Source organism: Panthera uncia (assembly GCF_023721935.1).
Source record: "Panthera uncia isolate 11264 chromosome B3 unlocalized genomic scaffold, Puncia_PCG_1.0 HiC_scaffold_1, whole genome shotgun sequence".
Lineage (NCBI taxonomy): Eukaryota > Metazoa > Chordata > Mammalia > Carnivora > Felidae > Panthera > Panthera uncia.
The window spans coordinates 45,012,289-45,024,254 of record NW_026057582.1 but is presented as its reverse complement, the minus strand read 5'-3'; positions in this window follow the sequence as shown (position 1 = coordinate 45,024,254).

Below are 11,966 nucleotides of genomic sequence, written 5' to 3'. Positions count from 1 at the left end.
AGGATGAGTGGGGAGGAGAAAGGCAAATGAAAGTGATAGCCTACCATTTGATAGAGCTCTTGTGTTAAAGAGGGAACCTCTTGATCTATATATTCTACAAGGCAGAGCCAGGATCAATGAGTGAACTTCAAAGAGAAGAATATTTGGGCTCAATATAAAAGAGACTTTCCTAAGTATTACAATGTCCCACCCATGAAATAGACTGCCTCAAACAGGAGGGAGTGCCCTGTAACTGAAAACATTCAGGTTAGGACTAAATAACCGTCAATTAGGGTGACGTCATGAAGATTCTGCAATTGTGTCAACAAGCGTCTGTTGTGTACCTGTCATACAGATGCTGGGAGACACAGAGAGGAAGAAGTGCTTCCTCCCTCACAGAGCTCACTTTTAAGGAGACCAACATGTGGTAGGAATGCAAATTGGTGCAGCCACTCTGGAAAACAGTGTGGAGGTTCCTCAGAAAATTAAAAATAGACCTACCCTATGACCCAGCAATAGCACTGCTAGGAATTCACCCAAGGGATATGGGAGTGCTGATGCATAGGGGCACTTGTACCCCAATGTTTATAGCAGCACTCTCAACAATAGCCAAATTATGGAAAGAGCCTAAATGTCCATCAACTGATGAATGGATAAAGAAATTGTGGTTTATATACACAATGGAGTACTACGTGGCAATGAGAAAGAACGAAATATGGCCCTTTGTAGCAACGTGGATGGAACTGGAGAGTGTGATGCTAAGTGAAATAAGCCATACAGAGAAAGACAGATACCATATGTTTTCACTCTTATGTGGATCGTGAGAAACTTAACAGAAACCCATGGGGGAGGGGAAGGAGAAAAAAAAAAAATAGAGTGGGAGAGAGCCAAAGCATAAGAGACTTTAAAAACTGAGAACAAACTGAGGGTTGATGGGGGGTGTGAGGGAGGGGAGGGTGGGCGATGGGTATTGAGGAGGTCACCTTTTGGGATGAGCACTGGGTGTTGTATGGAAACCAATTTGACAATAAATTTCATATATCGAAAAAAAAATAAGGAGACCAACATGTAAACAAACCAATAAAGACAAGTTAGTATAATCCGTGCAATTAAAAGAAAGTGCACCAAGTTTAACTAGTGAAGAAAGAAAAATTGATGCTGTGCAGGGGATAGGAGAAGACAGAATGGAACCAGAGAAGATTTCAGGGAGAAGGTGATGCTTGAGCAGATCTGAACAGAAGTATTGTGTGGATCCTGTTGTCCAATAAGCAGTGGTCCATACAGAGGACATGTGGGGTGGTTGGATACGCAAAAGGCATGAGGGTAGGAAGAGCGTAGCTTATCAGGGAAGCAAATGGTTTGAAATGTCCAGAGCATGAAGTGGTGGGAGAAGTGAGGAGATGGGGAGTGGCCGAAGACCAGAGGAGACAGGAGGCTAAGAAAGAGAATGGCCTTTGATCTTCAACATAAGGGCCCCTCTCACAGAGATGAGAGGAAATGCGTAGGGATATGGAGAGGGTAAGGGCTGATCAGTGAGATAAATATGGTTGGTGACAATATAGTTCACAGTGAAGTAAATGACGAATGGCTCAGAGTAAGAGGAATGAAAGCTGTGTGTGTGTGTGTGTGTGTGTGTGTGTTGCAGAGACTGTCACAAAGGGTTAGCCTAATTGTGGGCAGTGTGAAAGAAAGGTAAAATAATTCGAAGATGGCACTGAGGACCCACAATGAGGACGAAACCTGTAGCATCTGTCCACGTGGGCCTGTGATTTTTCTTCAGAGCACTCAGATGTGTGGGAGGTCAGAATAGAAGGCATCCAAAGTCTTTTCTAAATTTAAGACTCCCCAATTCCATCCTTTTTTGCATATACCACACATTTTGCCAAGTGAAATGATATAATTCAACAGTTTTTAATATATTCATGGGGTTGTGTAACTATTACCACAGTAAATTTTGGAACATTCTCATTGCCCCAAAAGAAACCTTGTACCCATTAGCAGTCACTCCCTATTCCCTCCCCTTACCCTAGCTTCTGGCAGTAACTAATCTATTTTCTATACTTATCATTGTGCCTATTCTGGACATTTCATATAAATAGAATCATGTAATATGTGGCCTTTTGTGACTGGCTACTTTCACTTAGCATAACATTTTCAAAATCCAACCATGTTGTAGCATGAATCAGTAGTCTATTCCTATTTGGGGCTGAATAATATTCCATTATAAGGATATATCATGTTTATTTATCCATTCATCAGCCAGTGGGCATTAGGTTGATTCCACTTTGGGGCTATTATGAGTAATTATGCTTTGAACATTCATATACAAGTTTTCGTGTGGATGCCTGTTTTCATTTCTTTTGGCATGTTGAATAATTTTTGGACCCCTACTGCCTGGGCTGTTATATGACTTCACTGTTTTTCCACACTACAGCAACATTTCTAAGTTATATTGTGGAATCTTCACCTCATCAACTCCCTAAAAATACAAAATAAAGGTCTATCTAGATAGACTTTTATTTTCTTCATGAGGAAGGCCTGTCTGTAGGTTTCAAGGCATGAGGCATATCCAAAGAAGCCTCAGGGCACCTGGGTGGCTCAGCTGGTTAAGCATCTGACTCTTGTTTTCAGCTTAGGTCATGCTCTCAAGTTTGGTGAGATCGAGCCCTGCATCAGGCTCTGCACTGACAGCATGGAGCCTGCCTGGGATTCTCTCTCTCCTCTCCTCTGCTCCTTCCCCTGCTCACTCTTGCTCTCTTTCAAAATAAATAAATAAATACATAAATAAATATTAAAAAAAAATAAAGACTTATATGCTGTTGTCTTTACATAAAAACATTATATGTAAATTTACAGATAAACATTATATATATGAATATATGAATGAATATATATGAATATATATATAATGTTTATCTGTAAACTTACAGTGTAAACAGACTATATATTATTATAGAATGTTATTTTTTCATCTGATTAACAGAAAATCATTTGCCTCCTAGTTGTGGGCTCATAGTCATTTCATCATCTTGAAATGATTCTCCTCTCCTATCTGCTCTGCCTAATAAGGGCACTTGAAAGGGGACAATTTAGGCACAGTTACAGTGGGGCAGCAGATGCCTTTTTCATGCTAGAAGGGATACCTGGTCAAATTACTCCTGAGTAACTTTCTGTTGGGGGAGGGGGAATATGGTTAACTCTTTACTTGCATGAGTCCCTCCTCAGCAATACTGGAAAGGAAAAAGGAAAAACAGGCCCTATTGCACGGTCCAAGTCTTCATACTTTACCACAGAGCTGAATAAAGGGGATTTATTAATAGGAAACTAGCTTAAAAAGCATTACTATTTGAGCTTGTATGTGGGTTACCTATTCCTGTAGGCTGCCATGTCTGGGAGGGCCTTCTCCTAATGCCACTCATAATGCCACTAGGGAAGTAAAAACAAAAAACAAAAAACAAAAACAGAAACAAAACGCTGTCATTAGGCCTGCAAGATCCCTGGCATTGGCCTTGTAATGAGCTAGCTCTTCCCTGAGATCTCCTCTGCCTGGGAACCCCCTCATAGCACTATTCTTCAGAGTTGCTTCTGTGCCTTCTCCCAGTGAGGATTTTTCTTATTCACTTTCCCTGCAACTCTTGTGGTAGGATCTCTGTTTCCCTAGTTTCACCCCTTTCCATGCTTCTCTGAAAACCAACACAGATTCAGGAATATAGGAAGGAGGTAGAGTTGAGATGAAGACTAATTCAGAAAGTTTTGAAAGGTTTCTTCTCCAGCTCCCTGCCTCTTTGCCCCAAGTCCTTCCATACTCCCAGATTGTTCTTTCTTCCATATGTTTCCTATTTGGCCAGGAGCTTGCTCTCCACTCTCTTCAGTGAACCAGATGTGAGGACATTCACCCTGCTCCCATCAGGGGAGGGGCACTCTCCCCACAGAGTGATTTATAATCTAGTTTAGAGATCAGTATTTTATAAGAACCTCCCCAACAGCCACCATGGAATGTTCTTACAAATTACAGGATGATCCATGCTGACATTATCCAATTTAATAACTGTCTACCAGCAGATACGGAGAGATCACCAGCCTTGCTAAAAGTGGACGAATGAAAAGACAAAATTTAACTGAATCAAAATGGAATTGGACAGGTGAGGTGATGCTCTTAATCAGAAGAAATCATTCAGAGTACCATAAATTGTTCTCTGCCTGTCACCAAACCTAAATCTTATAGCTAGTTTCTAAGGGCTTTAGCAACAAATGTTTTTAGCAGAAAATAATGCTATCAGGAACGTTTTAAAAATATTTTAAATGGTGATTGAGGGCTTCTGTTTCTAAGCAAGATGGAGTAGAAAGCAATAGAACACCACTCCTCTGGGGTGCTTGGCTGACTCAGTTGGTGGAGCATGTGGTTCAATCTCAGGGTTGTGAGTTTAAGCCCCACTTTGGGTATAGAGATCACTTTTAAAAAATCTTAAAAAAAAAAAAAAGAACAATACTCCCTCTGTAACAGCTAAAAGAGCCAGATAATTGAAAAAAAAAAAATATATATATATATATAAATATGTATATAGAGAGAGTTTAATATATTTTAAAGTGTATATATAACATACATTTATATACATAATTTAAAGAACATTATTACTATATCTATATAACTATAAGTTGACCCTCATTATTCACAGATTCCTTAATTGAGAGTTCATTTATTCAAGAAAAATGTATTTTTAATGCTAAAATCGAAGTTCACAGTGCTTTTTGGTCATTTGAGATATGCATATGAACAGAACGGCAAAGAATTTGAGTGGCCCCACATGCATGTTCCCAGCTGAGCTCAACCAAGGCAACGACACTCTGATTCTTATTTCAGCTTTCATACGGTACACAAGTGTCCTTTTCATTATCTGTTTAGGTCCATGTTTTTTGCATTTTGGGGCTTTTTGTTGGTGATTTTGCTTTTTAAAATGACCCTTAGCTAAAGTGCTAAATTCAAGAACAGCATGAGGTGCTTTATGAAGAAAATAGATATGTTAGGTAGCACATGAGTTATAGCACTGTTGGCTGTGAATTCAACATTAATGAAGTAACAGTATACATCAAATAACCTAATCATGCATTTCTCCTACGGACAATGATTCAGTCTTTGCTAATTCAGTGTTGGTGAATTTAACTATCTCAAATAATGAAACTCAACTGTGTGTGTGTGTGTGTGTGTGTGTGTGTAATTTTTACATATATATTTTTATTTGTATGTATATTTGTATAGTTTTTACATATATGTGCATATATATTTGAAGACATTGGAGTGATGTGTTGCAAGGAGGGCTGAATGAACTAAAATAGCAAGTATAGCAAGCCCTGCAAGGAAGCAGGCTATTGCCGGCCACTTACTTACCTGGGGGTATTTGCAAATTGTGAGTGAGGACAAAAGATAAGACTTGAGGGAGAAGAGAAGCCAACAAGGCTTTTAGTTGCTGTTAAAGACAACTCTATGAAACCGGAAACTTCCGGACCTCTAAAACATGGTGGCCATTTCCCCCCCATCTCTCACCCAGCAATATTTGGGAGATAAAGTACTACATGAAGAAGAGGGACTTCATTAAACACAGGACTGGTCTTCTCCTTAAGACATTTGAAATATTTGCCAGATCATGGATCAGAAGGCTGGAGAAAACAGCTCAAAGCTACCAGAGAGACACTGACTCACTCAGCTTTTTGGGGTGGGAGATGGTATGGAGACCTGCCAGGCTTTCAATCACAAATTGGGAAGCTTTCTTCCTTGAGACATTTGAAACCAGAGGTAGATTGAATTTAATTAAAGCTACATTCCAGCTCTTTCCCAACTCACTTTTTGATTGGATCTAGGAAGGAAAGGCCTTTCTGAAGAGAAAAGAATGCAAACTTCAATCTCTACAATTCATTTATATGCAAAGTCTGACATAAAGTTTAGAAAAAAAACAGGACATGTGAAGAAGCCTAAGAACAGTGATCAATATCAAAAATAATAGGAGCAGACTTACAGATGATTCAGGTGTTGGAATTAGCAGATAAGACCTAAGAGAATTACAATAAATATGTTAAATAAAATATAGAGAAATATGGGCAAAATGGCTGAAAAAATCACTAATTTTAGCAGAGAATTGGAATCTGTAAAACCAGAAGGACCTTCTAGAGCTGAAAAATATAATGTCTTATATTAAAAACTTAGCAGATGAAGTTTATAGTAGTCAAGACGCAGCAATAAAAGGTCAATAAGAATACATTCAGACTCAAGGTTAGAGAGAAAAAGGATAGAAAATTCTGGAACAGAGTGAAAGAGGTATAGTAAACAATGTGAGGTATAGTAAAACAATCTAGCATACATGTAATTTGAACTTCATAAGTGAGGAGAAAGAACAAGACAGAAGTATTACCTGAAAAGATAATGGCCAATCATCAACCTATAGCGATTCAAGATCTCAGAGAACCACAACCAAGTAAATATAAAGAAAATCACAATTAAGCACATGATAGTCGAACTGCTGAAAATGAAAAATAAGGGGAAAAATGTTAAAAGTAGTTGGAGGAAAGAGACACATTACCTTCAGGGGGACAACAACAAGAATTAAAGATGACTTCTTAGCAAAAACCATGGGTGCAGAGAACATCATTAAAGAGCTAAAGGAAAAACGCACCAACCTGCAATTCAGCACCCAGAAAAATTATCTTTCAAAAGTGAAGGCAAATTAAAAGCAAAGCTGGTACTCCATACCAAAGCTGGTATATATTTCCAATATATCTTCACTACAATAAATAAAGTTCCTTAGCTTTAAGGATATATGTACAGGTCGACCTTTGTAAGTTAGAGCCTGTTTATCCCTAGCTGCTTTCAGAATTTTCTCTTTGTCATTGTATTTTGCCAGTTTCACTGTGATATGTCATGCAGAAGATTGATTCAAGTTATGTCTGAAGGGAGTTCTCTGTGCCTCTTGGATTTCAATGTCTTTTTCCTTCCCCAGATCAGGGAAGTTCTCAGCTATGATTTGTTAAGGTACACCTTCAGCCCCTTTCTCTCTCTCTTCTTCTGGAATTCCTATGATACAGATATTGTTCCATTTGATTGCATCACTTAGTTCTCTAATTCTCCCCTCATACTCCTGGATTTTTTTATCTCTCTTTTTCTCAGCTTCCTCTTTTTCCATAATTTTATCTTCTAATTCACCTATTCTCTCTGCCTCTTCAATCCGTGCTATGGCTGCCTCCATTTTATTTTGCACCTCATTTATAGCATTTTTCAACTATAAAAAATAGCTCATGACTATTTCTTAGTCCCTTGATCTCTGTAGCAATAGATTCTCTGCTCTTCTCTATGCTTTTTTCAAGCCCTGCGATTAATTTTATGACGATTATTCTAAATTCTTGTTCCGTTATATTGCTTAAATCATTTTTGATCAATTCGTTAGCTGTCGCTACTTCCCAGACTTTCTTTTGAGGATAATTCTTCCATTTCGTCATTTTGGGTAGTCCCTGCAGTGGCTCCAAACTGCAGGACACTTCCCCTATACTGTGGGGAGTAACTTGTGTTGGTGGGCAGGGCCACAGTCAGACCTGATGTCTGCCCCCAGCCCACTGCTGAGGCCACAGTCAGACTGGTGTGAACCTTATCTTCCCCTGTCCCAGGGGCAGGACTCACTGCGGAGTGGTGTGGCCCCTGCCTGGGCTACTTGCACACTGCTAGGCTTGTGGTGCTGCTTCGATGGGATCTGGCCAAGGGTGTATTAGCCCGGGTGGATCTGCAAGGTGCACAGGGGCAGGAGGGGAAGGCTTAGCTCACTTTGCAGTGGGTGGTCCCCTGTGGGAGGGGCCCTGCAGCACCAGGAGGGAGGCAGACCCATCACTGTTGGGATGAGCACCGGGTGTTGTATGGAAAACACTTTGACAATTTCATATTATTAAAAAAAAAGATATATGTACAAATTTATCAAGCTGTCACTTGGGATTTATTCACCTTACTGTATTTAAAAAACTTTTTTTAGGGGTGTCTGGGTGGCTCAGTCAGTTAAGTGTCTAACTTCATTCAGGTCATGATCTCACGGTTCATGAGTTTGAGCCCACATCAGGCTCTCTGCTGTCAGTGCAGAGCCTGGAGCCTGCTTTGGGTTCTGTGTCTGCTTCTCTCTCTGCACCTTCCCCACTCATGCTTTGTCTCTCTTCCTCTCTCAAAAATAAATAAGCATTAAAAAAATTTTTTTTTAATTTTTTAAATATATAATAGGGTCACCTGGGTGGCTCAAGTCAGTTAAGTGTCCAACTTCAGCTCAGGTCATGATCTTGTGGTTCAAGAGTTCAAGCCCTGCGTCGGGCTCTGTGCTGACAGCTCAGAGCCCGGAGCCTGCTTCGAATTGTGTGTGTGTCTCTCTCTCTGTCCCTCCTCCACTTGTGTTCTTTCTCTCTGTCTCTCTCAAAAACAAATAAACATTAAAACATTTTTTAAGTGAATATATATATATTTAAAAGTTGACCCTCAAAATTAGAAAATTCTCAGTCTCTTCCCATTTCAGGACTTCAAACCATCCACTCTTGCTTATTACCCTATGTGACTGGGAAAGCAAGTGTCTTCAACAAAACCTCTAACAAGAACTGTAGACATCAATTAAATCAATGAGAGGATGAATATGGAATATGATGACAAATATATATAATGCCCTGTGACCTCATTGATTTACTGACTTTTAATCTTCCATTGCGCAGAATCCTGAATTTCATACATTTCTGGTTATTTCTCAAAAACTTCCTTGCTGGGGCTCCTGGGTGTCTCAGTTGGTTAAGCATCCAACTTTGGCTCAGGTGATGATCTCAAGGTTGGTGAGTTCAAGACCCACACCCGGCTCTGTGCTGATAGCTCGGAGCCTGGAGCCTGCTTTGGATTCTGTGTCTCCCTCTCTCTCTGCCTCTCCCCTGCTCATGCTCTGTCTATCTCTGTCAAAAATAAATAAAAATTTTAAAAATTTTTTAAAAAGTTCCTTTTTGCCCTTTCTGTCTTTAAATATAATTCTGGAAAAGTATCTGCCTATTGGATCCTTAACATCTACCATAAAATAGTCTCTAATGGCTTCTAAAACACGTTTTGGATTATGTGTGATCCCATATAATGTTGTTATGAATTATATTCTATCTTGGTTGTTCCCTCTTTGTTTCCTGTCTTCTCAAGTTTCTTTTCGGAGCAGATTAATAAAGATATTTTGTATCTGAAGACTTTTTCTGCCTCCTAGGTATATATTTATCTCTGAGATGCACTGCCTTTGCACTCAGCTTTTTCTTGGATTTCCTTACATTTCTATAGGTGGTTCTGCCTTGCCAGTTCTATATACTGGCATACAAACTATCCAGATAAGATCCTAAGTCAAGATTTCTCTTGCTTCTATCCTATGGCTATGTTACAATTCTCTTCCCATATATCATTAGCTAATATATATACCTTATACTCTAAATCTGTCTTAGCCCCCACTCATTGTTGGAACTTTAGATATGTATTGTTATGGATCCACTTGTTATATATTTAGTTATCACAAAGATAATCCCAAAGATAGTCTTCCTTGATTTTTGCCAAATCTATAAAAATTGTGTGAGCTTTTAATCTTCTGTGCAAGATTAGAGACTTCGTAGACCCAAGTGTGGAAAGAGAGAGGATTATTAAAAAAATAAATTCTCAAGGAATTTATAGATAGCACCTGCAGTTCGAGGCAGTGATGCTCTTGATTTTCATAGGCCTTGAAATGAGCAGTTTAATCCAAGTGTACCAAAATCTCAAGGAGCATTAGGCTTCAGGTGACATCTCAGTAACAGATATAAGTCTAATTAGCAATGTGAGATATGTTAGTAATTGGCAAATATGTATTAACAAAATATAGTCGATTAGTATTTAGTGAACAACTGGTGATATGGAGTAAATTAGTAGCTTGTAGTAAATGCTTATTAGTGATGTGTAATGAGCCTGGATCATGGAATGCTGGTAGGTGGCTGGACTTGCTTCTTACCCCGTACTCCTGAGAATACAGGAAACAGGGCAAGCGTCTTTTCCATACAGTCATATTAAAAGTTCCATGAATCCCAAATGTTACATTAAAAGAACCAACTTTTCCTGTATCCTGTAACATTGATGCATGGTAGTTAAAAAAGAAAATTCCATGCTCTTGAAAAGAAAAAACTTTATGTGAACCAGCAGAAAGCTGTATCCATAGTTGGAACTTCAAAGTTACTCTTTCTACTCCTCTTCCCTTTAACTACCATCTTTACACCAGTCCTAGTCTCAACCTTTGGTGCTTCAGGCTGCCATCTTTTCAAGTTCTGACTTTGGGGAAACTACAAGATTAAGAAGCAGTCACCCTCTTGGCTTACTCTCTGACACACTCATGTTGCCAAGGGGAAAGGAATCCACTGTCTACCAGTTATACCTTTCTATGATCCCTGTCACATTTCCCTTCTTGGACAGAGTCACTTCCTATATCCACAGGGTATTTTGAGGGAAGCCCTCAGTCCTATGAGCCCTCTCGATGTCTCTCTGCATTACTAGAAAAAGAGGCACTTCTTGAAGGTAGAGTGGAATCTACATGACACAACATGCTCATTGTTTTTTAAACTGCAAACAACAATTTTAGAATCAGACCAGTCTGGGTTCAAATTCTGACTTTATTACTTAATATTGGAGAGACTCAAAGGAAACTGGACATACCCTTTCTCAATTTGTTTCTATAAAGAGGAATAATGAAACCTACTTTGTAGTCCTGTTGTACGGATATGGGATAATTTATATTAGATGCTGGAATGTGGTCTGCACAAAATAGGTTCTCAATTAATGGTAACTTGCTATTCTTAGAACAGCTTCTCTAGTATCAGGAAGAGAACTCCCTGGCATAAACCAAGCAAACACTATAGTTGCTTCTGTGGAAGTAAGGGGAGCACTTTACAACGTGGATAATCTAAGTGTGTACTGTAAGCATTCAATAAATTCTAGTGAACAAATAATAATAGACCGTTTCCTGTTTATACCAGAAGAATATCTTTCTTTTTCCCTAAACAGCTCATGGACGTCATCGTCTTCAAGAGTTCATTGTACTCTGATATTCCCAGTTAATAAAATGCCATGTCCAACAAACAATATACTCTTAGCTGCAGATTAGTAAGTCGAAAGCTATTAACTAACACATCAAGGTCTTGAATATGCCATTATAAGTGGTTCTCATAACATGACCTTGATTACTAAAAGATCTAGAAATATCTTCCGAATCATCAAAGACTAAATTGGTTCAATATGATTTTTCCATTCAGCATATATGTGGTATTCAAAGCCTTTGAAAATGGGAGCCTAGGGAAGCTCCTTGAGGAAAGGCCAGGGTGTTCTTGGTTATAGTCTAATGATCTATTTACACAATGCCTAGAGAAGTAAAGAGCTCAATAAATATTTGTTGAACTTAAAAACAGGGGGTAGAGTGGTAAGGTATGTAGCATATATGGCCATTCAGTCTTCTAACCAGGGATTTAATTAGTAAGAACAACATATTGCTAACCAACAAGAGAAAACAGAGGCATCATGCCTTAATATTAGTAACTAAAAAGCAGAATTTCCTTATGAGGTGGAATTTCTCTAGTTATGCTGCCAAAGGAGTCAGTCACCCTATTATTTTCTCATCTGTGTGAACAGTGATTCCTAAAGATAGATAAAAGTGCAAGAGATAGGTTTCCTAAACATGCAGGCATTCCCCTAATTTGGCAATGTTACTTTCACAAAATCAGCACTTTAAAATTATATGCTGACTCCGCATTTGATTTTTACACACCAGATTTAGACTTTAGAACAGCAGCTAATGATCTAATATTTCAAGCCATCATTTATATAGCTGCCTGCCAGACAACAATTTAATGTTGGTATCATTACTTCATTTGTCCCCAAAGTAGTTTGCATGATTAATGATTAAATACATATACATATACATATATGTGTATATATATACATATAT